At 36.8% G+C, this 17,434-nt stretch overlaps 1 protein-coding gene across 2 annotated transcripts in view; it reads right to left on the reverse strand.

Annotated features, from left to right (window-relative positions):
- Positions 1-17,434, reverse strand: part of LOC146445479 (uncharacterized) — a 335,842-nt gene that overhangs the window by 275,672 nt on the left and 42,736 nt on the right. For both annotated transcript variants that reach the window (XR_014855136.1, XR_014855137.1), the window contains exon 2: positions 13,611-13,901. The gene's annotated coding sequence lies outside the window, so the exon portion shown is untranslated. The remainder of the gene's footprint in view (positions 1-13,610; positions 13,902-17,434) is intronic.

Here is a 17,434-nt window from a genome sequence, read left to right on the forward strand (position 1 = left end):
CTCCAATATTATCTTATCCAAATATTTCCAATAGGTGCTAGCATTCCCTTCACACTTTAGTCTCCGTAGAACAGAAATGGACAAAATACACTCAATTTCTGATTGGAAAAAAAAAGCTAAAAGAAATATGTCAATTAATTAATTAAAATGTAGCTCTAGTAAAGATTCACTTTACCTTGCTATGTGATATCTATAAAAAGGCCCAAATAATTTGGGCCAAAATCTCTAATTAAAAGTCAGAGAACTTGTTCAATAGAATTTTTGATTGTTTCTTTTTTTTTTTTTTTGGAAGGGAAAAGTTGATCAAGTCACACACAGACATTGCCCTGGCTTTTTTTTCTCTCTCTTATTTTGTCCTAGTATTTTTTCAACTGATTCTTGCAGCTCATCAGAGTTTGGGGGCTTTTAGGTTTCTCAGTAACTTCTCTATAAATACAGTGTTTTCTCTCAGGTTGGAAGATTTTTCAAATGTTTGTGAAAATTTCTAGAGTTCTTTCTTTTCTAGGCCAACATAGCCCAGGAAAATCACATAATATTCATACAGAGCATGCATGCCAAACGTGAGTCTGATTAGGTTTTTGTACACAACCTTTGCTTTTCCATTTGTACCTGGTCTCTTGGCACAAGTAAAATTTAAACTGTTTTCCTAGTCTATTTTCACTAAATAAAAGAAGAAACCAGCAAATCACAGAACTATTGACTGGGATTCTCCTAACAACACGCATTGATCCTACACTGCCCAACAGAATTACTGCTTTTGGGAAATTTGCTGTCTTCAATAGCAGATGTTGCTTCACTTGTGCTTTTCTTAAATATTATTAAATAACATTAATATTATAAACATATACAAAAAATATTATTTTACTTATTGTTTCTCAATATACTTTAATTTTTAATGCAAAAGCTAGACACAATGTATTTCTATAAATAACCATAAAAATCTACATGGACACATAGTTCTAGCACTGTTAAAGGCTTCCTCTTATTCACCAACTGTCCATAACAGTAAATTCAATCAAAACACAAAATAAATAAAGAGAACACATGAGACAAACAAGAGGCACAAGCAAAAATAGCAATCTTCCTCTGACAGAAGACAGCACTACCTGGTGTTATCTCCAAAACTCATCTCTAAACAGAGCAACTCACCAGGGAACAGCTACCAAATTGCATTATCTTTGTAATAAAACCAGGGAACTAAACTCATCTGGGAAAGTCATTAGTGCATTTAGTTGCTGCTATAAAGATTACGTACAGCCATGTAACAGCAGAGAAAATGAGCTTATTTTTCCAAATAGCACTTCCCAGCATTCTCAGAAGTGATATTGAAGCTTCCTGTCTGATGGGCCAGGCAAATCCAATAGCTAATTTAGTACAATGCACTGGTTTCTTCCTCCTAACATATGACTTTTGTGTGTTGCTGTAATAAACACTCACTGAATACCTTTGAAGCTACCACATGAATAGAACAACTTTTCTGAACACCACTGTGAAGCAGAGGGTTGACAATGAGAGAGTTTATAACCAGAGTGAGGCAATCCCTGGAAGTGTTCAAGGCCAGGTTGGATGGGGCTTGGAGAAACCTGGTCTAGAGAAAGGTGTCCCTGCCCACGGCAGGCGGGTTGGAATGAGATACTCTTTAAGGTCCTTTGCAACCCAAACCATTCTGTGATTCTGTAATAACTCCTTTAAAGAATGTTTTACTTTCCAAGATCCCCAAAGCCCCAAATTTGGACAGAAAGGATGCAACTGACTCATTATTCAGAGAAACAGGAGCTGGAATGGATATTAGTGAATACCAATATATGTTAATTCTCTCAATAAATGTGAACACAAAGCTTATTCTTTATCATGCATGTGCATTCTGTGCAGCTAATTGAAATATTTTAGGTCCTTTAAAGTGTTTTATCTACATACAATGGGAAAGCACACCACTAGAATTGCACATTCATTCATTATTTTTCAAAGAATCTAGATGTGGGATTTTATCAGGATTTCTAGCATCTGGCCAAAAATACACAGGATAAACAATATCTTAAGGTGCCTATCAGGGTTAAGTAGTAAAAAATAAACATTAAGGTTATCTATGCAGAAAGAAATATTGCAACTAACAAAGGAGGGCAAGCTGGAGGTACATTTCTGTCCAGGAAACAAGAAAGGAGTGTGTATTCTTGTAAGTTTAACATGTCGAAATAGCTCAACAGAAGTTAACACAGGTTAAAACATCTAACACCTGAGATTTCCATACTGGAAGAGGTTGCTGATGCTTCAGATAATCAGGTCAAAGAGATGAAAAAAACAAAAACAAAAACCACCAAAGCTTTTCAAACTGACTTCTGACATAAACTCTTCTTTCTTTCAAATATTTCCTTGGAAGCCACTTAAACTGTTTTATGTTAAGTAAGCAATTCACAGGACTTTTCCTTGCAGTAAATATACCTTTTCCTGAGCAGACTTGCTGCCTGTTGTTTACCAGATGCACTTAGTTCTGTGACTGTGCATGAATTTACATCATACAAGGCTTTATTTTCAAGGATTATCCCAGTGAGAAAGGAATCCGAGTATGCTCCTATATTTCATGGTTGGTGTTCCATTTTTTCACCAATGAGTGAACTACCTCAACAAAACCAATCTGAAGAGTTACTTTAGCTCCCTTGAGAATCCATCTAATTCCCTGAAAATGGACAGAAAGGGCAGGATCAAAGTGAAAATGCATGCTGAGAGACTTGCTGAAATCATCCACAAATAAGGAGGACAGAACCAATGGACTGAATTGTTTTAAGTACAGTGGGAAATAAACTCACTATTATCAAAGTTCAAAATATGCTGAGTACAAAAAGGAGAGAGAGAAAATTTTCTGGTTCATTAGGTGTACGTAAAAGTTGGGAAAGAGCTGATAAATGGATTATCTCAAGACCTAATTCCTTAAAAATCAGTTCTGTACTTTCCATTCCCTCCTGTTACTTTACCTTTCCTAAATGTGGTAAAAGATGTGTTTGTTTATGACTGGTTGAATTCTTCAAAGTAATGCTCTATATATTTGTACCACTTTTTCAGATTACACCTTACTATCAGAGATTAGAAAATATAAGAATTCAGATGAATAGCGAAATGTCTGATTACAGGTTATTCTGTATCCTTCAGCACCTGATTTACATCCGTGTACTTAGGAAATGTGTGATTAACTTTATTTTAAAAAGCTTTTGAATAAAGCAAAATAACACCACTGACAGGGACAAGTTATTAACATGATTGTACAGAAGAATGTACATGTTCTTATACAATGCTGATGTTGAACAATGGGAGAATGTCCACTTTTTAGAGAAATAAAGTGGAATTTATGTACTGAAATTGAGAGAGTTTGCTATAACATAAACAGTAAGACTGTCTGAAGATCTGATAGCAACCTTGGAGTAACTGAAGAGGCCTGCAGGGAAGGTGGAGAGGGACTTCATCAGGAACTGCAGTGATAGAGAAAGGAGTAATGGGTGTGAAATGAAAAAGGTGGAATTTCGGCAAAATATTAGAAGAAATTCATTCCTGTGAGGGTGGTGAGGCACTGGAACAGGTTGCCCAGAGAAGCTGTGGAAGTGTTCAAGGCCAGGTTAGATGGAGCTCGGAGCAATCTTGTCTAGTGGAAGGTGTCGCTGCCCATGGCAGGGGTTTGGAACACGATGATCTTTAAGGTCCATTCCAATCCTTAATATTCCATCCTGATACACACTGCACTGCTTTTGTTTCTTTTTACTTTTTTCCTCTTCTTTTTTTCGTCATTTGGACAGAGTTTTTGTTTAAATAATTGTTGTGCAACAACACAAGCCCCTGATTCCTTTAGGTCTGTGGTGATATCAAAACATTTCTCTGACTGTTACAACAAATATGAAGATTCAAATAATAACTGCATCGGTAAGAAGGCATGAGGAGTTGAAAGAAAAACTTCAGTAAGATACACTAATAACTAAGCACTACAAATAACAGGAACTGTGAAAAGAAATGAGAGAAAAGGAATAATGTCTCTACCAGTTAGGAGAGCCTAACTATTACGGATAGGAGCAAACTGGTTGTGACGAGCAGCACAAAATTTGTACTCAGGTCTCTCTTTGAGACATATTTTTAATGAGGACATACATTTCTTTATTCCATAGACACTGGTGTGAAAGAAACAATGCTAAAGGGAGGCTGAGCAGGTAAACTAAGGAAGGAAAGAAATATTGTCATTTAGGCTACACACAGAGTTGCCAGTGACATGATGTCTCACATACTCACTGCTCCCAACACCTGCTCATGTGGAGCTGGAGACCTCTGATGTCAGACAAGGGACAGGGAACAGAGTACAACTGACTGCTCTGCCCTTGTCTGGGCTGGCATTTCAGGCTGTCTCCACACCCTGTCGTAGCCATGTTTTTAAAAGACTGTCTGCCAGAAGAACCAAAGAAAAGAGGCAGAGTCTTGGAAACAACCTGCATTTCTCCACCTACCTGTGCCCATTTCCCTTGACACCACCGCAGGTATGACTTGCACACTGTGAGCCTCTAGATGCTCCCCTGGCCCCCTGTGCTGTGCTCTGAACAAATACACAGCACAGGAAGGCAAATTTTGCCTCACATATCTCACAACTTCTACACAGGCTAATAAGGGACAGGTGATTATCGTTGTACCCTAGAGGGAAAATAACTGATAATGCAATACAATCCCAGACTATCTCAGATATGTATCAGAATGTCACAGGAAAACGTTCTGTGGGGCAGGACTTTTGTAGTCAAATAAGTCAAATTTTATAGAAAAGACACAAATTTCGTTTCAAATACATGCCAGAAAATGAATATGCATACTCGAATTATGTAACTCTATCAACATAATGGTTTGCATTCACATCAAAATTCATGTTGATGTTGGCTTCCAAATTTGGATTGAAAGCAGAACCACACAGTGTCTTCAAAAAGAACTCAAAACAATTTGCAAATGCAATTATTATAATTTTTTTAAATGATAGAGTGTTGACTATTTAGAAACATCTCCACAGAAGCACTGAACCCCAGAATCTTCCAGATCTCTCTGATCATTGTAAGTCTCTAAAAAACTGTGGAAACTACACTTAGCATTTTGTTGTTTTTCAGTGACTTAAGTGGAAATATATTTTGTTACAAAACACCAACAGATTGACATTCCTTATATTCTTGTTTTCAGCTGTAACTAGTGCTTGGTGTTGTTTACAATGTAAATATTTTTTTTCAGCATGGCAATCATCATTATCCTATCCTTAATTCTATGCCCACATTTTGCAGGACAAGGAACAAAGGGAAATAATTTCAGTTTTGTAGGCCAATAAAAGCAGCTGGTTTAACAATGAGAGCTTTTACTAAAAATATGTACATTTACATGTACTTAGCCCATTCTGCTTGGACAGTAAATCTACATCATTTTCAAAATTTTGCATGTATTACCATGAATGATATGCTAATAACTTAAAGACCCAAAGCATTGTAACTGCCTCTCACTAAAAGTCTTAGACTAATTGAAGTAATCTACAAGAAACAGCCATAGAATATAAATTTCCTGGGAGAAATTAATGGGAATCTAAGAAGAAGTTATTTCACACACGCAATGGTTGTTTCATAGGTATTTGATGTACAGGCTTTAGGACAGGTTAACATCCTTCAGTTAATAGAAAAGGGAAATACAGCCTTACACTCTAATACAGCAGCCTGCTGAAAATTGGCAACATAAGAAATTTTTACCCAGCAAGGTGTTTCACCATTTGAGAATTTCTCTCTTTACCAAGATGGAAGTACGGAAAATTCAAAATTTGATGTTGAATGGGACATTCCAAAAGGATTTTAAAATGCAGAAATATTTCAGCTTTGCTGATAAATTGTAAACATCTCTGAACATTTGAGAAACCAAAATATCTTGGCTACAGTGTTTCCACATTCTTTGTTTTATGCACCATCAAAACTCCTCTGTCTTTCGTCACAATGTAATTCCTAATAAGAACAATTTAGTGACTTGCTGTTTTCATTTTTGTGCATATACCATGTGTTCAGCTGTATTTTATTTATTACAGCTAAAGTCAATTGATTCCTGAAGATGGCACTGAGAAAAAATTAAATGAGAAAAAAAGTAAGGACACACAAATGCAGAGATACTTCCCTACTATAACTTCCTAGCCTGCAGCAACTGTGTCAGGGATTTCCTGAGTTAGAAATAATACCAATGTGTTGAAGAGTCCTTCACAGGTTTTTCATCCATGAATTTGACTGAACACTCTTTGAATAAAGGTAATTTTTTGGAACAAAGATCATTTTTGCTATCAGGAGTGTGCCAAGGTGAAGTTTCGCTTGTACCACTTTTTGTGTGTATGTATTAATATATCTCCTGTTCCTTGTTTTGAGCATGGATCAAAATGGAGGAAATAAGCCCAACTACTCTTCTGATAATATGACATACTAAAATGGAACATGTTACATGCACTTTTGTCAGTCCAGATCAAAAGCAAAGTTTTTAGTAGGTGCTTTTTTATTGTTATCAAGGAGACTTGACCTGTGGTGGAATATAATTTTTCCATTCCTTACCTGTGTTGCACTTGAAAACTCTTGGTAACAAACGTTACCCAAAGCTAGCTTAGATTATACAGAAACAGCAATTTTCATTGCACAACTATAAATTCCCAACCCACTTTACTAGGTGCAAAACATCACAAATTCTGCACACTAGATCAGATGCACTAAAATTGTCACAAATCAGCTTCAGTGTATTTTTCAGGACAGATCTTATAGGTTTGTCCTCATATCAACACTAGTAGAACCAAACACCACTTCACCTTCCCTGGAAAGCCCAAAATGTTTTAAATATGTTTGTTATTGCCACTTGGCCTCTCTTCAAAGCCTGCCACCCCCTAACCTGTATCTCCTTTATGATGTATATAAAAGAATAATCCCTTATATTTGTTAGTGGCTGGGCAAAATTTAATCCCAAGTGTCAAGCAGCTAATAAGACCAGCAGGCAAGCTTGGCTTGCTTGCTACACCACCCTATTAGAACTCAGTCTTCCTCAAATTGCTACCTCAGCCCAAAGCTTCTTGCTCCTCTCAAAGTCCTCCAAATTACCAACAGAAAAACAGATCTAGAGACAAAAATATCAATTTATCTTTGCAGCGAACAAGAAGACTTGGTTACACTTGTGAGGTACTGAGCGGGTTGTGATGAGGGCATTTTTCTATCTCCATACTATTAAACTCATCTCCAGCTATGAACACATTCAACATCAAGGACTCAACTAGCATAAAAACAGCTTTTGATGTGTTTAGCAATAGATGTCAAAACAATGACATTGCACTCATGGCCTCCTGCAGCACAGTTAAGTTCCCTGGTGATTCAGTTCCAGCTTTCTGCCCTCAAAGGTAATGTCCTCCGCTCTTCTCTTTTCCAAGTAAAATTCTGCACAAAACACGTACTGTGCCAGAACCAGGACACTGTCATAAAATAAAATATATCTATTTATAAAATGTGGCCTTTCTGCAGAAAATTCCTTCTTATTCCAATCACTTTGATTCTAGATTGGAATGGTAAGAATGAGGGCTAGTTTTTAACTTTCAAGACAATTTTGGCTTCTTTGAACCTCTCTTTAGCCATTTTGGATACACACAGGACAATGCAGAGCTATCTGGTGAAACTGAATTTATCTCAACTACATGAGGATTCTATCTCATTTAATTAGCTGGCTGCAAAGATAAATTAGCTCATACCTTGTTAAGGAAGCAAGTCTGCTTCCAGTACTAAGGTAATTTGGTTCATGTTACAGCTGATAGTTAATCAGAACTGTACCTTTCTTTCTATGCTGTTTTGGTCTGCTTCTACCCCTTTCTATGCTTCCACATTGCCTGAGATCATCGGAATATTTTTAATATTTATCTTGCCAATCTAAGGGGTTTTTTTAAATGTCCATGCCATTGGGCCTTTTGGACTTGTTTATTCATGCTAAAAGAAATCCAACCCTCCTGAGTCCAGCATCCTAACCCATGAATTTGGCAAAGATATTTCTCTACATTTGCCCTTCAGAGAAAGCTTTCATTGCTCCATGAACTCAAATGAGGTCACAATCATAAGCTGTTATAAATCATGGTACTCCTCTGCAATTTTCTCTTCACTCAGTGTGACTTTTCTAGTCTTTCTAAAGACAGTTTGCAAAAACATTAAGTGATAGTTTTCATAATAAAGTCTTAGTGCTTAATTTTATAATTGCTGGGTAGTAACACAGAGCTCAAATTCCCTTGGTGAAAACAATTGCCTTTAATTTATCATGTTAAGGGTTTTCTTAAAGCAAGATGTCTTGTCCTTTCATTTAAATGTAGGAATAAAATGAAAAACTATAGGTGCATTAATAAAACATGTCTAAATTCCAAAATTTCCACCAAGCACAATATAGCACTGACATCTAACATGAAAAATGAAAACAACTGCATGAAGAAATAAAAACACAACCCCAGAAGTCAGCAGTTTGCTGCCTTGCACATCAAAGCCCCTGTCTGATGCCCTTCAGGGTGACGTAGTGCAGCAGGCACTGCTCAGCTCCCCTCCCATTAGCCACCAGGAAAATAAAGACATTTCAGGGCAGCATTTAGGCCAAGAGAGAGCCCTTTTTCTGCTGTCAGCCCCTAAAATATTGTTGGACTGTCCTTGAACAACTGATGACTCCTATATCTATATTCACCAGTCTTTCTGTACTTGCTTCCAGAAAATGGTTTTGGGTCCCTTCCAGGCTTTTTCTCATACCGAGAAGAGCCATCACACTCCATTTCCCACAACCTAATTTAAAGTGAGGAAAGCTGAAGTGTCACAGTAAAATAGTAACTGACCTTGTTTACCCAAGATCGTATTTTGATTCAGTATTAAAGTACCCCATAAATAAGCTCTTTCCTACACAGTCTTAAACGGGTGTGTATCTCAGTAATGGCTAAAACAAAATCAGGGTAATAAAAAATCTCTACTCAAAGAACATTTATATGCCCAAGTGAAATATACATGTATATACTTCTAGATTTTTAGACCAAACTCAGCAAGGCAGGCATTCTTCTACAATTTTCTACAATTTCTACCCTTTTTCTGTTGACTGTAAAAGAAGCCAGATAGCTCAATATCCCTTTGCCTTTAGATAAATATATACAGGGTATTCTATTTTTTATTTATATGGAGTATTGAAGCCAATACAATGTTGCATGTTGCAAAAAGAGAGGATGTGCAGCCCTTTTAAATGGCAAAAGTGTCACTGAATCCTTAGAGTGTACGTTGAGTTTGGCTGGGGTAGAGGTAATTTCCATCATTGTGGCTGGTGTGGGGCTGTGTTTTGGATTTGTGCTGAGAACAGTGTTGATCACAAAGGAATGTTTTTCTTATCACTGGCAGTGATCAGAGACTCAGGGCCTTTTCTCTCTCACACAACCCCACCAGTGAGTGGGCTGTGGGTGCACAAGGAGTTGGGAGCTGATCCCATTTGATCAAAGGGATATCCCAGACCAGATGGAGTCATGCTCAGCCTATACAGCTGGGGGAAGAAGGAGGGAGGGAAGGATGTTCACAGTGATGATGTTTGTCTTCTCAAGTCACCATTACAAGTGATGGAACCCTGCATTCCTGGGATTGCTGAACACCTGCCTGCCCATGGGAAGCAGTGAATTAATTCCTTGTTTTGCTTCGCTTGTGTGTGTTTTTCTTTACCTACAACTGTCTATTTCAGCCATAAGTTTTCTCACTTTTACCCTTCTGATTCTCTCCCCCATCCCACTGGTTGGGGAGTTAGCAAGCATCTGTGTGGTGATTGGATGTTGGCTGTAGCTAAACCATGACAGTGTGTTTTCCTAGTATTGTCACCTTTAATTCTAAGAACTGATTTAATGAAACAGTTTGTTTAAATATTGACTATATGAAAAAAGAGGAACCTTCTCATAAATTATAAAAAAATTGATATTACATAAAAATTTACATGCAATAATTCACTATTATTGTCATCTCTGCTGTCCAGTCTCATTGTTTTCATTATAAATGGTATAGCTTGAACTGTAAAAACTAGGTTGGTTATACACTAAACACTGGCAGAAAACAGCTTTAAGTGTCCATACCCTCTCCATGTAGATGTCCTACTTGGAAACATCAGCTAGTGAAATAATAGTCTTTTGAAAGAAGAAATCTGTGGAATTGACTTTTTGTTAGGACTTTTATCAGAAAGCAGAAATGCTACACAAGAAGAAAAGAATTGAGTACAATGTATTTGTTCAAAGAAGTAGAAAAGAAATATGTTGTAATTTCCAGTGGCTGTTATTTGCTGGCTTATCCTTCAGAATGACATAACTCTTCTTTTAAATAAGGTGAACTAAGGCAAATTCTCTGCTTAATCTGTTTCCTCATGTCAGAGTTCAGCTGTCATTAAGGTGATTTGTCTTCCTGTGATCCATCAAATGATTATGACCTTTTGTTATTCTTATTGATCCCTATTATTGAAACCTAATGACTATATGGAGAATGTTCTTCAATGGACCATCAATGGCCTATGAAGCTCACTTCCTGTCTTCTAGATGGAATGAGTCAGAAAGTAAGCTGCAGTGACCAACCTCTTTGCCTCATTTGCAATTTTATCTTATTTCTAAGCCACATTACTGGACTTCCCTTGTTTATTTCAACAATTCCAATTTTTTGTACAGCATTTTAAATATGACAGATTATTCAGGTGGTGAGTGTCTTCCCTCTAAGAAGATTCTTTAAAAGTCAGCCACCAGGTGAGTCCTATTTAACTACCATTCCTCCATTCCTATAGTCTCAGAAGAAGTTTAGTTCCTAAATATTAGCACTTTTTGATTTTCAGCCAGGTTACAGATTTACTTCTGTCTTCCAGAAGGTAGAACAAGAGGTGATAACAACAAGGAGACCCTCTTTTGTTATATACACCTCAGATGTACTGAAATAAAGACAGCTTGTGTAGAATTAGTTACCACAGTTGTATTACCGTTCTTCAATGAAAAATAAGAAAGCTTTAGGATGAGATAAACATGCTAAATCAAATTTTGCTTCTTTCTCTCCCCAGTACTTCTCCTCTCCCTTCCTTAAATCAAAAATTACGAATTTGTTATTATTAACAGGAATAGTCAAATTTGTACAGGACAGAGAATTTCACTCCTATGTACTTACACAAAAAGAATATTTATAAAAATAAGATCTTGGGGTATTTTGTTTGTGTTTTAGGGGTGACATTTATGTAAATGAAAGGAAATAGTAGGCCATGGTGCTGGTATATCTGCTATATGTGGCAGCATGGCACATACTATAACTTAAAGAGTTGCACAGATCTGGGGTTCTTCTTTCTCTGCCTTAGGCAGCTGTTTTCACTCACCTCTGGATGCCCTACAGAGCTTTTGCCAGCAGATAAAATTCATGTTGTATGAACATTCATTTTTCAGATTCTGAATTTCTGGGATTTTCTACTTTGTTATGAAGTGTTCATATTTTCTACAGCCTGGATCCCTTTTGGAATCTGTTTTCCATTCACTACTAACTGACACTGCATCCTGTTGAATGCATCAAATCAGGTTAGATTCTCAACCTGGGAAATGCAGCTCCAGTCCCAGCTGACACTATCCCATCCACATCCTAGTTAGAAAATTACCTTGTCAGCAAGGCAAATGACACATTTTTAATACAGCACTAATCATCAGCTAAGTCGATAACATGAATTGGATAAAATATTATCAAAAATCACAGAATAGCCACCAGCTTCTATTTCTTCTCTGCCTTTATTAGCTACTCCAAATGTCCTCACAGACTGGATTTCAGCACATGGCACATTCAACACGCTTTTGATGAATACTTGTAAATGTCCAGCTTTTCTGCTTCAGTATTCTCAAATATTCCTGCTCCCAAGAAAACCAAATTTATAACGTGAGGGGAGGCTTCATATTTCTGGCACATGCAGTTGTGCAGATGTTATTCCTTAAGACTATCTTGATTGCCTCCATGAATAATGGCTAGGAGATGGCAAGGAGCCAACAGTTCTCTTAGAGCAGAAGGTATAAAACCACTCTGCTACTAAAAGAAGGCCCCCAGTAGGATAATATATTATTACGCATGATTCAAATTACAGGATCTGCAGCAGGGGAGCCAGTGGCTGAATCAGGACAGCCGCACACAGAATACTGATGATGGGATGATGGAATGCATCACGCATTGAAAGAGCTATGGTTTAGTGTTTAAATCCTCTGTATTTTCAAAGTGACTAGAAGGATCAATATATAACTGAAGCACCGTAAACAAATTGTAGATTACTGTGTGTGAGGAGGGGGAAAGTTATCATGTTGTAACAAAAATTCTATTTCAGACTACTTCTTTAAATAAAATTTTGCTTTATCAAAGACTTGACCTCTTGAAGCCCACTAGCAAGAGATATAGCTTTAATTTAATAACACAATATTGAATTTGTCTTATATCTGATTCTGTTTCAGCTATTAGAATACTGAAGAGCAAAACCTTGCCTCATTAGATTATGCAGTCTGAATCTCTGCATTCCACAATATCCTGGGCTGGTTTTAAATTGTTCGCACAACAAATTACTTTCCCCACAAAGAACTAAATCCAAATGTTGAACACTGTGTTGGCTTGCCCAAATGTTTTCCATTTATAATTGAACACATCTAGAGAAAATGTGCACATTTAATATTTAAAAAAAAAAACAACCCCACAAAAACCCACCCAAAACTGCCACACCAAACCTATTTCCTATTATGAAAAGCTGGCTAGATAAGAGTTTTTCAATCTAAGATCTAATCTTTTCTCTGTAGATTAATCACATTCTAAACAAAATTCTATATTTCGCTTTGCTGCAACATACCCTGAAGCAGTATGCAAGCTCTCCCTTGACTTCCTTTCATACTGGCTCTTGTATTCAGTTATTCTGGTAAATGGATGCAAATCAGGTGCATTGTGTCGAGGTGGAAGGAAGGGGGTGAAATTTGTTCAGAAATGATCTCAGTTCTATTCATTAATAAAATGACATCTTGACTGAAAGTGGTGAAGAATGAAATATAACAGTACTGAACTTCACTCAGTTGTAACAGATGCATGTAAGAACCTTTAGAGAAAGCCAGATATGTAAAACGGCCACAGCGAAACGATTTCTGAAGCATTAGAATAAGTATTTAGACCCTGATGGCAGCTAAAGATGCAAACTCAATGCTGCAGCAACACCCTTTTTACCTTCCAAGACAGATAAAGGTAATCTCAGGCTATAACTGGAGGAAGCAGTACCACATTAGGTAAGGACTACAAGGAGACAAACATACATGAAAGAAAAATATATGCACAATATTAACAATTAAAGACACTTTTAAAGGTTTTATGGGGCCAACAGATAAAAAAAATGGAACAATGCCCATGGTTACCGGCAGAGACGGCACACAGTTAAAAAAAAAAAATCAAGAAATTGTAGCCATCGTTTTGCATAGCGATTCAAATTATGCTGGCAGAATAATTAATGGAGGACCTAATCTCTGTGAGGAAAAAAAAAAAGGAAAAGAAAAAAGGCTACGTTAAACAAAGTTCATTACTGCATGATGTAAATGAGTTTCTCACCAGTGATGTCACTGATTGGCTGGGATGTAGAGCTGGTTTCGAACAGTGCAGCATGGCCGGATTGGCTGCTAGCTCTTCTGGTTACTGCCTGCTTAGGCAGCGGTCGAACCAGACTCTTTCTGTCTCTCTTGTTGTCGTTTGAAGCAAATCTTGTTCAGCCCAGCTGTGTCTCCATAGTAGTGGCACCCTAAGAGAGTCTCCCTCCTGCTTCCCACAGCTCATCTGTAAGGCGGTCGCTGCTGTGAAATACCAGCCTTTGGCACGGAGCCCAGACTGCGTTGTTAGATCCGTCTATAATACAGAAAAGAATTTTTTTAAAGCAGTTCTTTCACCGAATTACATCCTAAGAAGGATTAATAAGCACTAAATTGCAACTGATTTGTGGACTTTTAAATTATGTAGCTAGCACGCTTTCTGAAATAAAATATTATCTGACTTGCAATAGCACAGCATCATTGATTTAAAAAAAAAGAAAGAAAAACAGGGAAAAAAAAGGAAAGAATGAAAGAAAAGAAGGAAGAGAAGCAACAACTCTTCTTTGTTTACCTTGATTACAAAAAAAATATTTCTTCCTTTTTTCCCCTAGAATGGTAACTGATATCTTGGTGCTACGCAAGAATATTTTAAACTATCGCCAGTTTTCTATGTACATCCAAGTCATTATTTTCAGGTTAAGGCAAGGGATCTTAATTAGCATTCTCTTTAACTATGCAAACTGAGACAGGGCATGAAAGAAAAATGCTGTATGGAAGAGACAGAGACAGAGAGACAGAGGAAGAAGACAAAAAAAAAAAAAAATCTGTGCAGCTTTTACAGTTCAGCTGTCTGACCCCCTGCAAAAAGAATGCAGTCATATCAACTTTGCCAGACAATGGAGTACCTACAGGCTTTCCTCTAGACAAGTCCTTTATAACCAGTCAGTATTATGTGCTGCAGACAGTGGCCAATCGCTAAGCTGCTTTCTACAGCAGTGACACAATAGGTGCACTGGCCACACTGTCCTCCTAGCCTCCGACAGCAGTGCAGGTTCATTTTTTGTACGCTGGAATACGCATATGTCTTAAATGTTCCCACTGTATGGAAAAAAAACCCCATCAGCCTAAGCTGGCTTTGTTTTGCTATAATTACATCAGCCTAATTACTGCAGCCGAGCTGCAGAGCCACTGCTCAGAGCGGCACATAAGCATGCACGTCATATAAATATGCATGAGCACGCCTGCTTATTTAAATACAAAAATGCATCAATTGCTGGTGGTGCCTTTTTGGTTTTGTTTTCTGCATGTCCTTCCTCCCCCCTCCAACACCCATTCCTGATAAACCAAGTGAGTTACAGACGCCTAGCAAATGCGGTCACCATTTTTCTCCTTTTATTTATCCAAACTTTTATTTGTTCTGTTCTAATTGCAAGCATTCAGTAGGAACTAAAAAAAAGAAAAAAAAATTTCAAATGCAAATGAGTGTCGGTTAGCAAGGGAAGGGTATTGCAGACCTAGGGCATTTTTCCCCCTTGTCACTACCCATCAGAGAAAGCGCCTGTAAATGAATCTGCGAGCACTCCATCATAGCCAGGCATCAGATGCCCAGTTCCTATTAAAGCCTGATGATCCCCCAGCATGTGCACGCACCCAGCTTGTATGTTTGGGTACTCTGTAATTACAGCAGCTCTTGTAACTGTACCTGAATCCGCTCATATAGTCCAAAGATTAAATCATCACTATCCACGTATTAGCAGACATAATTGGGCACATTCTATAGTGGGAATCGCCATGCTAATTTTTTCTGATTTTATGCATGGGATTTACATATTCATGAAGAGAATAGCTGTTATGACCGCCGACAGAGCAACATGAAAAGAAAAGACACCATTCTTCAGCAGACAGAGTATACAAAACCTAGAGGGAAAAGATGCAGCATATGGCGACAAGGAGAAGAAGTTGTTTGGCTTTCGAGGGTTATTTTCTTTCCTATTTATAAATTCTGGGTAGATGGCTTACAAAAGCATGTAAGTATTCTGATCACGAAGGCAAAGTAAGACTGTGTTATTAGTAATCATCCACTGGTAGCTGAAATAAAAGCATTTTCCAGTTGGCGCCCAATGTTCTGCACGTTTTGCCTTTGCTTTAGAGACCATTATCAGTTTAAGGATGCTTACAACATATTCATCCAGGAGTGCACAAAAATGCTGATGAATCAGAAAGGAATAGAAATTCCAGCTGATATTTAAGCAATCTTGATTTCTGATTCGAATGCCTACTTTGAATTAGGGAACTATACCTTTCCCAGGAAAGCTGGTATTCTTCGTTACCAGAGATGTTTTTTACCCAGCTTATTAGAACTGCATGTTTTCCAAATCTGATAAAATATATCCTCTGAGTGGCTTTCAGATTCTATTGTTTTTAAAGAAAAAAAATCACTAGAGGAAAGATAATTCAGGCAGTATTGTAAACATAGTGCGCCTTGATTTGTATAAAAATTTCATATAAATAAACACTTTATGCATACTGTAATCTTGTCCCTTTTTTATGAATTTAATATAATAGTTTCTTAAATGTTTGTTTATCTCTTTGGTATCTGTCACTCAAAACAGCCCAAATTTCCTTATAATAGCCAGATAACAATACCTACAGATGCCTGCTTTCCCTTACCTCTTCCTACATTTGATAAAGATAATACTATAGACAGCAAGGTGAAAAAAAAAATTTTTGCAAAGAAAATTTTAATGCAATGGCCGTGTTTGACAGGCCTTGTTGTATAACAGTTTTCACAAAATATTCTATTCAAAACTCCTCAAAAGAACAAAAAAAGAAGGGGTTTTTTATCTACATTTGTATACTATACATTTCCTTGAATTACAGTCCTTCAATGCAGTCATGCAGTAACATTTTTGTAATGACAGAATTATATTGTATGTTACGTTTTAAAAATGTATTTAAAAGCTGGTAGGTATTTTATAGGATATTATTATGAATTCAACAACAATATTGAAATTATATTTAAAAATAAGCTCAAGAATTTGCTTTTGGTTCTCCAAAGTAGATTTAAGAAGAAAAAGGGCAAAAGAAACATTAAAAATATTGAAACCCTGTAATATTCATTGCAGCATATATCTCCTCCCAGACCACTGTTACTGTCTCTGTCAAAACAAGCTGTCAAATACCTTCTTTGTGTTTATCTTTACCTAAAATTCAAACTCCAACAACTGTAAATCTGTAAGCTAATTATTAATTTTCCCCTTTAGCATAAATGTTTAGGCTATGACATCATATAGTACAATAATAGGCTTCACTGCTAAAAGGGAAGCCTTTAGAGAGCAGAACAGTGATATAATTTTTAAGATATGACGATTTTAAAAACCCTAGTGTGGCCTCTATTCAAGAACCTCATTCCATAATGTCAAGTATATTTGTCCTAATTTGAAGCTTTTGTTAGAAGATAACATCAGAAAACTTCAAGTATTCATTGGAGAATTGGAGGCAGTTTTCTTAAAGAAATCTGCAATTTTGTGTTCTGTGTTCACTGAGAGAGAAAAATGAATATGTTTCTTGTTTGTAGCAATGGACCTGATGAATTTCAAGTGCTGTATTGAAGAAAATGAAATCACATACCTCTAAATATGGGCAGATTTTTGTCTTATTTTATAATCCCTAATGTACTGATTTTTTTTAACTCATTCCAGCAGAGCAAACATTTGCAACAGTATAAGTTAAGAAATTTCAGCAAAAATATTATCTGACTTATAAATTTCATAAAACGAAATAGTTTAAAAATACATCTATGTTTAAAATAAGATTTCTTATTCTAGAAAAGCATCATGTGTCACATCA

This window comes from Lichenostomus cassidix, chromosome 1 (assembly GCF_008360975.1).
Source record: "Lichenostomus cassidix isolate B80296 chromosome 1, HeHo_3.0, whole genome shotgun sequence".
Lineage (NCBI taxonomy): Eukaryota > Metazoa > Chordata > Aves > Passeriformes > Meliphagidae > Lichenostomus > Lichenostomus cassidix.